This window comes from Nicotiana tabacum, chromosome 21 (genome assembly GCF_000715075.1).
Source record: "Nicotiana tabacum cultivar K326 chromosome 21, ASM71507v2, whole genome shotgun sequence".
NCBI classification, from domain to species: Eukaryota; Viridiplantae; Streptophyta; class Magnoliopsida; order Solanales; family Solanaceae; genus Nicotiana; species Nicotiana tabacum.
In genome coordinates this window covers 67,063,459-67,072,547 of record NC_134100.1, presented here as the reverse complement: position 1 = coordinate 67,072,547, position 9,089 = coordinate 67,063,459, and positions in this window count along the sequence as shown.

Here is a 9,089-nt window from a genome sequence, read left to right as displayed (position 1 = left end):
TGGTCGAAATAAACAAGTCTTTCTTTTTGACTTTCCTCTCAGCCGCGGGAAACCCCTTTTTTTTTTTTTTTTTTTTTTTAGGTAGTTTTTAATAATAGATCCGCATTGACCCACCGAATTATGTAGTTGAGCGCGAACAAGGAAGAAAATTATTTACCACCACCGATCCAATATGATACCACTTTTTTGGGTCTAGAAATAGTTTATTTGGTGAACCTTCTTACATTTCATAAGTTGTGTATTTCATAAGTTGAAGCGGAGGGTCTCATCCCCTTGTCCTAATTTATGTGATAATGTTTGATTAGATATAAAGTTTTAGAAAGAAAAAAAAGATTTTTAAAACTTGTGACGTAGATATTTATATGGTTGTATGGGTGTAAATTATCTCATTAATCTCATTAAGGTTAAAAGGAGAATTTTAAAGTTAAATCATATATTCTTTTGGAACATACGAAAAAGAAAAAAATTATAACATAAATTGGAAGGGGGGAGTAATTAAAAAAAAAGAGATAGATCCTACCTAAAATTGATAATGGGTCCTAACCCACCAATTTGAGCACGTCGCAGACAAAACAGATCCCCCCAACTAGTTAACCGAAGACCTCCAACAAAAACTAATCTAAACATATGTCATTCCCTCCAATTATTTCATACAGCAAATTAGATATGTCAAGCTTACAACCTTAGCCACTGCTACATGGACTAAAATCTCGTTAAAGTTCAATCAACGCGACAAGCTCAAATACCATATCCTCCCCCCTCCCCCCCACCCCACTTCACAATGCAAATGAACAGGAGTTGGCTTGACTGCCCTTTATCTCTTCAATTTAGATTCTTTAGTCTGATTCAAATGTTAAGACAATTAAAAAGACGTGAATTACAAATGGAATAGCATATCCAGCTTACTCTATCAATAGCCCAGCAAGATAAAGGCCACAACCCTTCCAATTCGTAATTCATGGTGGCACAATTCCAGTCAATTGATCGATCAAGAATTTAAACAACTGATTTGGTGTGGTGGCATTATTTCCTATTTTTCTTTCCAATTATGTCCTAACTCATTACTCCATAATTCTATTTTACCCTTTATCTTTTCTTTATTTTAACTCCTAATCTTTCACTTATAACCTATTTTGTCTTCGTCCCTTTTTTTTCAGAACTTCTGCCACGTAAAATTGCTACTTTTGTTAGAATTTGCATGAATTTAATTGCTTAATGTATTTATAAGACATATTTGGTGATAAATTAGTAGAAAGGGATTTTCTTAAATTATTTTTATGCGTAATTCTTGATAAATTTAATATAAACAATTGAGGGTATTTTCGTAAACTTATTAGTTACAGTATAGTACGATACGGTCAAACCAAACAGCAAAATATTATTTAACAATAATAAACAATACAATCTATCCAAACGTTATATTTATAAAATGATACGACACAATACAATACATTATAAAACGATGGGTAACAACCATCCAAACAAGCTGTTAGTCGTATGCAGTTTCCGTGGTGTAAGATCTGTGACGTTAAAAAAAAAGAAAGTTGGACCCCAGTCGTTTTTCCTCCACAACCGCAAAGAATTTGAGTCTTATCTTTTAGGAAATGGAATCCAATTTGTTCTTTCACAAATATGAAAAACAAAATACACAAATCCAATTTTTTTTTATATTTTCTTGGTCGAAATAAACAAGTCTTTCTTTTTGACTTTTCTCTCGGTTGCGGGAAACCCGCATTTTTAGGTAGTTTCCTCCTTTATTGTTATCTTACTTATATTCCTACAATTTAATAACAGATCAGCATTAACACATTGAATTCTGTAGTTGAGCGCGAACAAGGAAGAAAATTGTTTACCTCCTCCGATCCAATATGATACCACTTTTTTGGGTCTAGGAATAGTTTATTTGGTGAATCTTCTTACATTTCACAAGTTGTGTATTTAATAAGTTGAGGCGGAGGGCCACGTCCCCTTGTCATAATTTATGTGACAATGTTTGATTAGATATAAAGTTTTAGAAAAAAATAAAGATTTTTAAAACTTGTGACGTAGATATTTGTATGGGTATAAATTATCTCATTAATCTCATTAAGGTTAAAAGGAGATCTTTAAAGTTAAATCATATATTATTTTGGAACATACCAAAATGGAAAGATTGTAACATAAATTAGAAGGGAGGGAGTAATTAAAAAAAAAAGAGATAAATCCTACCTAAAATTGATAATGGATCCTAACCCACCAATTTAAGCACGTCGATTGTCAATGTTTTCCACAATGTAAAAACAAACAAAACAGATCTCCCCCCTCCTTTTCCACAATGTAAAAACAAACAAAACAGATCTCCCCCCCCCCCCAAACTAGTTAACCAAGACCTCCAACAAAAACTAATCTAAACATATGCCATTCCCTCCAATTACCAGAAACAACAACAAACGTTAAACCTAAAATTTCATACAGCAAATTAGATCTGTCAAGCTTACAACCTTTGCTACTACCATATGGACTAAAATCTCGCTAAAGTTTAATCAATGTGACAAGCTCAGATACCATATTCCTCCCACTTCCCAATGCAAATGACATAGGAGTTGGCTTGACTGCCCTTTATCTCTTCAATTTGGATTCTTTAGTCTGATTCAAATGTTAAGACAATTAAAAAGACATGAATTACAAATGGAATAGCATATCCAGCTTACTCTATTGATAGCCCAGCAAGATAAAGGCCACAACCCTTCCAATTCTTAATTCATGGTGGCATAATTCCAGTCAATTAATCGATCAAGAATTTAAACAACCGATTTAGTGTGGTGGCATTGTTTCCTATTTTTCTTACCAATTATGCCCTAACTTATTACTCCATAATTCTCTTTTACCCTTTATCTTTTCTTTATTTTAACTCCTAATCTCTTACCTATAACCTACTTTGTCTTCTTCCCTTTTTTTCAGAACTTCTGTCACGTAAAATTGCTACTTTTGTTAGAATTTGCATGAATTTAATTGCTTAATGTATTTATAAGACATATTTGGTGATAAATTAGTAGAAATAGGTTTTCTTAAATTATCTTTATGCGTAATTCTTGATAAATTTAATATAAATAATTGAGAGTATTTTCGTAAACTTATCAGTTACAGTACAGTACGATACGGTCAAATAAAACAGCAAAATATTATTTAACAATAATAAACAATATAATCTATCCAAACGTTGTATTTATAAAATGATAGGACACAATACAATACAACACAATACAGTACATTATAAAACAGTGGGTAACAACCATCCAAACAAGTTTTTAGTTGTATGCAGTTTTCGTGGTGTATGATCTGTGACATTAAAGAAAAAGGAAGTTGAACCCTAGTCGCTTTTCCTCAACAACCGCAAAGAATTTGAGCCTTATACAATATATTATAAAACGATGGGTAAGAACCAGCCAAACAAGTTGTTAGTCGCATGCAGTTTTCGTGGTGTATGATCTCTAACGTTAAAGAAAAAGGAAGTTGGACCCAGTCGCGTTTCCTCCACAATCGCAAAGAATTTGAGCCTTAGATTTTAGGAAATGGAATCCAATTTTTTCTTTCACAAATATGAAAAACAAAATACACGAATCCAGGATTGTTTTATATTTTCTTGGTCGAAATAAACAAGTCTTTCTTTTTGACTTTCCTCTCGATTGCGGGAAACTCGCATTTTTAGGTAGTTTCCTCCTTTATTGTTATCTTACTTATATTCCTACAATTTAATAATAGATCAGCATTAATGCACTGAATTCTGTAGTTGAGCGCGAACAAGGAATAAAATTATTTACCTCCTCCGATCCAATATGATACCACTTTTTTGGGTCTAGGAATAGTTTATTTGGTGAACCTTCTTACATTTCACATGTTGTGTATTTCATAAGTTGAGGCGGAGGGTCTCGTCCCCTTGTCCTAATTTATGTGACAATGTTTGATTAGATATAAAGTTTTAGAAAAAAACAAAGATTTTTAAAACTTGTGACGTAGATATTTGTATGGGTGTAAATTATCTCATTAATCTCATTAAGGTGAAAAGGAGATCTTTAAAATTAATTCATATATTCCTTTGGAACATACCAAAATGGAAAGATTGTAACATAAATTGGAAGGTGTAATGACCCAACCGGTCATTTTAACTTTTAGAAACTCGTTTTCTAAATTAATACTTCCCGAATATGCTTTTAATGATTATTGACTTGCGGGGATGGTTGGTTCGTGATTTGGAAGCGTTTGGGTTGAAATCGGAACACTTGGTTCCTTAAGTTAGCTTTAAATGGACAAGTTTGACTTCGGTCAACATTTTGAGAAAATGATCCAGGAATCGGGATTTGACGGTTCCAATAGGTTCATATGATGATTTTGGACTTGGGTGTATGTCCGAATCGGGTTTTGGATAACTTGAAAGTATTTTGACGCTTAATAGTAAAAATTAACTATTTGAAGGTTTAAAATTCTTTAAATTTTGTTTGGGGTAGGTCTATGAGTAATTGAAGTTTGTTTCGAATTCCGAGTTTGGAAATAGTTCCGTATAGTGATTTAAAACTTGCACACAAAATTTCATGTCATTCTGAGTAGTTTAAGTATATTTCGGCGCATTGGAAGTAAATTGAAGAACTTGAAATTCTTGAGTTTGAATCAATTTGGGTTGCGGTGTGATTCCTAGATTTTATGTTGTTTTACTCATTTCGTGTGTTCGAGCAAGTCCATTTTATGAGTTCAAACCTGTTGGCATGTTCGGACGGCCCCCCGGGGGTCCCGAGTGTTAACCGGACGAGGCTCGGACCAATTTTGAGAAATTGATCAAGGACTGAAGCTCCCAGCTACTATCATAATCGCACCTGCGCTTGGACAGTCGCAGGTGCGAGCCACCAGTGGCAGGTGCGAACGAGAGAAGCATGCCCAGCCATCGCAGATGCGAAGCATTTGGTGCACCTGCGTACTCGCAGGTGAGATGGCCTTGTGCGCAGAAGCGGAAAAATGCGCGGGTGCGAAGGAATGGGCGCACCTGCGCTTGCGCAGAAGCGAGCACTTCTTCCGCAGGTGTGAAACCAGGAAAAGAAGGAAAATGCACACCTACGAGGAATTTCCGCAGGTGCGAAAGCCGCATGTGTGGTACTCCTTCCGCAGGTGCGAAAAACCTGTCTGGGCAGAACCTTAAAACGGATGAAAACACAGTCTATTTCTTTCTATTTTCATCCATTGTTGGACGATTTCAGAGCTCTTTGTGAGGAGTTTTCAACTATAAACTTAGAGGTAAGTTAATTCTACACTCTTTTAGTTAAATACATAGATTATGGGTAGATTATAACTAGTAAATCTTAGAAATCAAGGGTTTAGGTGAAAAACCTAAATTTTTATAAAAATGAGATTTTAACCACGAAAATAGTTATGGAATTGGGTAGAAATTATATAATTAAGTTCTTGAGATTATGGGTAACGTAATCATCCAAAAGTTTTCAGAATCCGAGCACGTGGGCCTGGGTGAATTTTAGGAATTTTACCATTTTGGATAAGGTGATTTATTTAATAGATAAATTTCGAATCATTTAGCATATATTAATTATTATGTATAATATTTGGACAGTTTCGGATCTTTCGGCATCGAATCAAGAATTCAACGCGACGTGATAATCGAAAAGTGGACTTTGAGACGAGGTAAGTCGCTTGTCTAATCTTGTGAGGGGGAAATTACCTCATAGGGATTAAATTGAATAATTATTGCTAATTGCGGGAGCTACGTACGCACGAGGTGACGAGAGTCCGTGCGTAGCTACTATTAATGCTAAAGTCCAGGTAGTTTAGGACTCAAAGCATGAATTACTTGTGTACGTTGTATTCTTTGTTTAATTAATATTTATGGATATATATATATATGAATATATTGTGAATTGTTAGATAAAGATATTAAAGAATGGAAATCTCATATGCTTGATTTTCTGTTTAAATTAATTAATTGTTAAAAGAAATTGTTCTTCCTCCTGAATTTATCTTATAATAAATATACTCTCCTTCCGGAGGTACATAAAAAAATATCCTCCTTTCTTGTGGAGCGAGCCGAATGCCTCGGCAGGATAGATGCATCTATGGATCACGGCGCACGTCCCTCGACAGTGTACACGACACTTTAGATCGGGTCATACGACCTTGACAGAAATCGTGCTTAATAATAATAATTACACGATACTTTAATAGTTATTTCAAGCTTGCGTAGCTAATTGATAAATTTGAGAATCCTTGGAATTTAATGAATTATTATGCGTGCTTGTTGAGGAATTAATTGTTATTACTGTAAGTGAGATTTAATTGATAAATTGAAAAATTATTTGAATTGAAGGAATTTAATTAATATATTGAGAATTGTTACATTTAAAAGAATTTGATTATTCCCGCTAGTTAAATAAATTATTGTAAATTCTGTGAATCATGCTGATTTAAATATTCTAGTTGTATTTCAATTATTAATATTAACCCATAGTGAGTATCAAAGTCGGCCATCTCGTCTCTACCATTTCAAGATTAGGTTTGATACTTACTGGGTACATGTTGTTTACGTACTCATACTACACTTGCTGCACTTTTTGTGCAGGACCTGAGACAAGTACTAGTAGAGGACCTATCGTCTTACACCCACGTTATCCAGGGGCATAGTGGAGAGCTGCCTTTCTGAGCCGTTCTGCAGCTACTAGTGTCTCTCCTTGTATTTTTCATTCTGTCTATTTTTATTTCAGACAGTATTTGAGGCTTTGTATAATCTACTAGATGCTCATACACTTGTGACACCAGGTCTTGGCACACGCATTGGTAGAATTTGGGTTTCATTATTTTTTTTTTTGGTTTTAAATTTTATCAATATATGCTTAAATTATTAAGTTGGCTTGTCTAGCTGTAGTGTTGGGCGCCATCACGACCTAGAGGTGAAACTGGGTCGTGACAACATGGTATCAGAGCACTAGGTTCACGTAAGTCTCACAAGTTATGAGCAGGCCTAATAGAGTCTTGCGGATCGGTACAGAGACGTCTGTACTTATCTTTGAGGAGCTATAGGGTGTTAGGAAATTACCTTTCTTCATATTCCATCGTGCAATTGATGTAGCTCTAAATGTCCTTCTCTTATTCTGTCTCAGATGCTGAGAACGCGCTCGAATGAGGTTCCAGATCAGGGAAGAGCTACTCCCCCAGTTGCTAGAGGCTGAGGCTGAGGCCGAGGGAGGGCTCCAGCCCGTGGTAGAGGGCGAGGACATCCCAGGACTGTTCCAGTTATATCGCCAGTGGGTCCAGCAGAGAACCCCATTGTTGAGGAATGGGATGATGTACCTGTGGCAGAGCCAGCTCCGGTGGATTTCATATCTGCACCGAGATTTCAGGATGTCATGGGTCGTATGCTGCGGTTCATGGACAATATGACTCAGGCCGATTTATTTCCGGCAGACCCAGCCACATCTCAGGCGGGCGGGGAAGCACAGACCCCTACCGCGCAGGCTCATGGACAGGCAGCTGCTGTATATCAGACCCAGGGTGCACTACCCGTGGGTGGAGCCCTGCCAGTGGCAGTAGGTACACCTGAGCCCAGACCAGCTGTAGCCTCCGATCCTTAGGAATTATTGGACAAATGGACTAGACTACATCCTCCTGTCTTTGGGGGTGAGCGATATGAGGATCCACAGGACTTCATTGATCGTTGCAGGGATAGACTGCACAACATGAGGATATTAGAGTCTCATGGGGTAGACTTTGCTACTTTTCAGCTAGAGGGCAGAGCCCGTAGATGGTGGAAGTCCTATGTTCTTGGCAGACCAGTAGATTCTCCTCCCATGACTTGGGACAGGTTCGACCGTATCTTCCTGTACAAGTATATTCCACCCTTCCAGAGGGAAGATTTGCAATTTCAGTTTGAGCAGCTCCAGCAGGGTCAGATTTCAGTGACTGATTATGAGGCGAGGTTCTCTGAATTATCTCGCCATGCACTTATGATACTCCCTACTGAGGAGGAGAGAGTGCGGAGGTTTGTAGCCGGTTTACATACTGGCGTTCAGGCCACTATGGCTCGAGAGGTTGAGATGGGTACTTCTTACGAGCTAGTTGTGGAGATAGCCCGGAGGATTGAGGGTGTGCGTCAGCGGAGCCGAGAGTAGATTATGAGAGATAAGTGGTTCAGGTACTCTGGAGAGTTCAGAGGTGCTCCGTCTGGAGGCAGAGGTCAATTCGTGAGGGGGCAGTCCAGCAGACCCCCATTTCCAGTACTACCACTTCCTTGGGGTACTCCAGTGCGACCTTATCTCAGTGCTATACTAGAGAATTCTTACCACCCACCAGCTATTCAGGGTCCTCCCAGTGGGTATTCAGGTCCCCAGGGCCAGACTCTTAGTCAGTAGCCCATCGCACCGAAGAGTTCTTATGAGTGCGGGGATCCTAATCATATGCGGAGGTTTTGCCCCAGGCTTCGGGGTAGACCAGTACAGCAGGGTCAGCTGCATTTACTTACCGGACCAATTGCTCCACCAGTAGTCCGACCACCAAGAGGTGGAGGACAGGTGGGTAGGGGCCATCCTAGAGGTAGAGGTCAGCCAGGTGGAGGCCAGCTAGTTGGCGCTCCAGCTCGGTTCTATGCTTTTTCGGCTAGACCAGATGCAGAGGCCTCAGATGCTGTGATTACAAGTATTATTTCTGTTTGTGGCAAAGATGCCTCAGTATTATTTGATCCAGGATCCACGTATTCATATGTGTCATCTCTATTTGCTCCATTCCTGGGTATTTCTCGTGAGTCCTTGAGTACTCCTATTTATGTGTCCACTTCTGTAGGCGATTATGTTATTGTGAACCAGATCTACCAGTCTTGTATTATTACATTTAGTGGTTATGAAACTAGAGCATATCTCTTATTGCTCGAGATGACCGATTTTGAAATTATTCTGGGTATGGACTGGTTATCTCTATATCATGTTATTTTAGATTGTCATGCCAAAACTGGTACCTTGGCTATTCCTTCTTTGCATTGGATGGAGTGGAAGGGTTTGTTGGTTAGTTCATTTAATCGGGTTATTTCTTTTATAAAGGCTCAACACATGGTTGAGAAGGGTTGT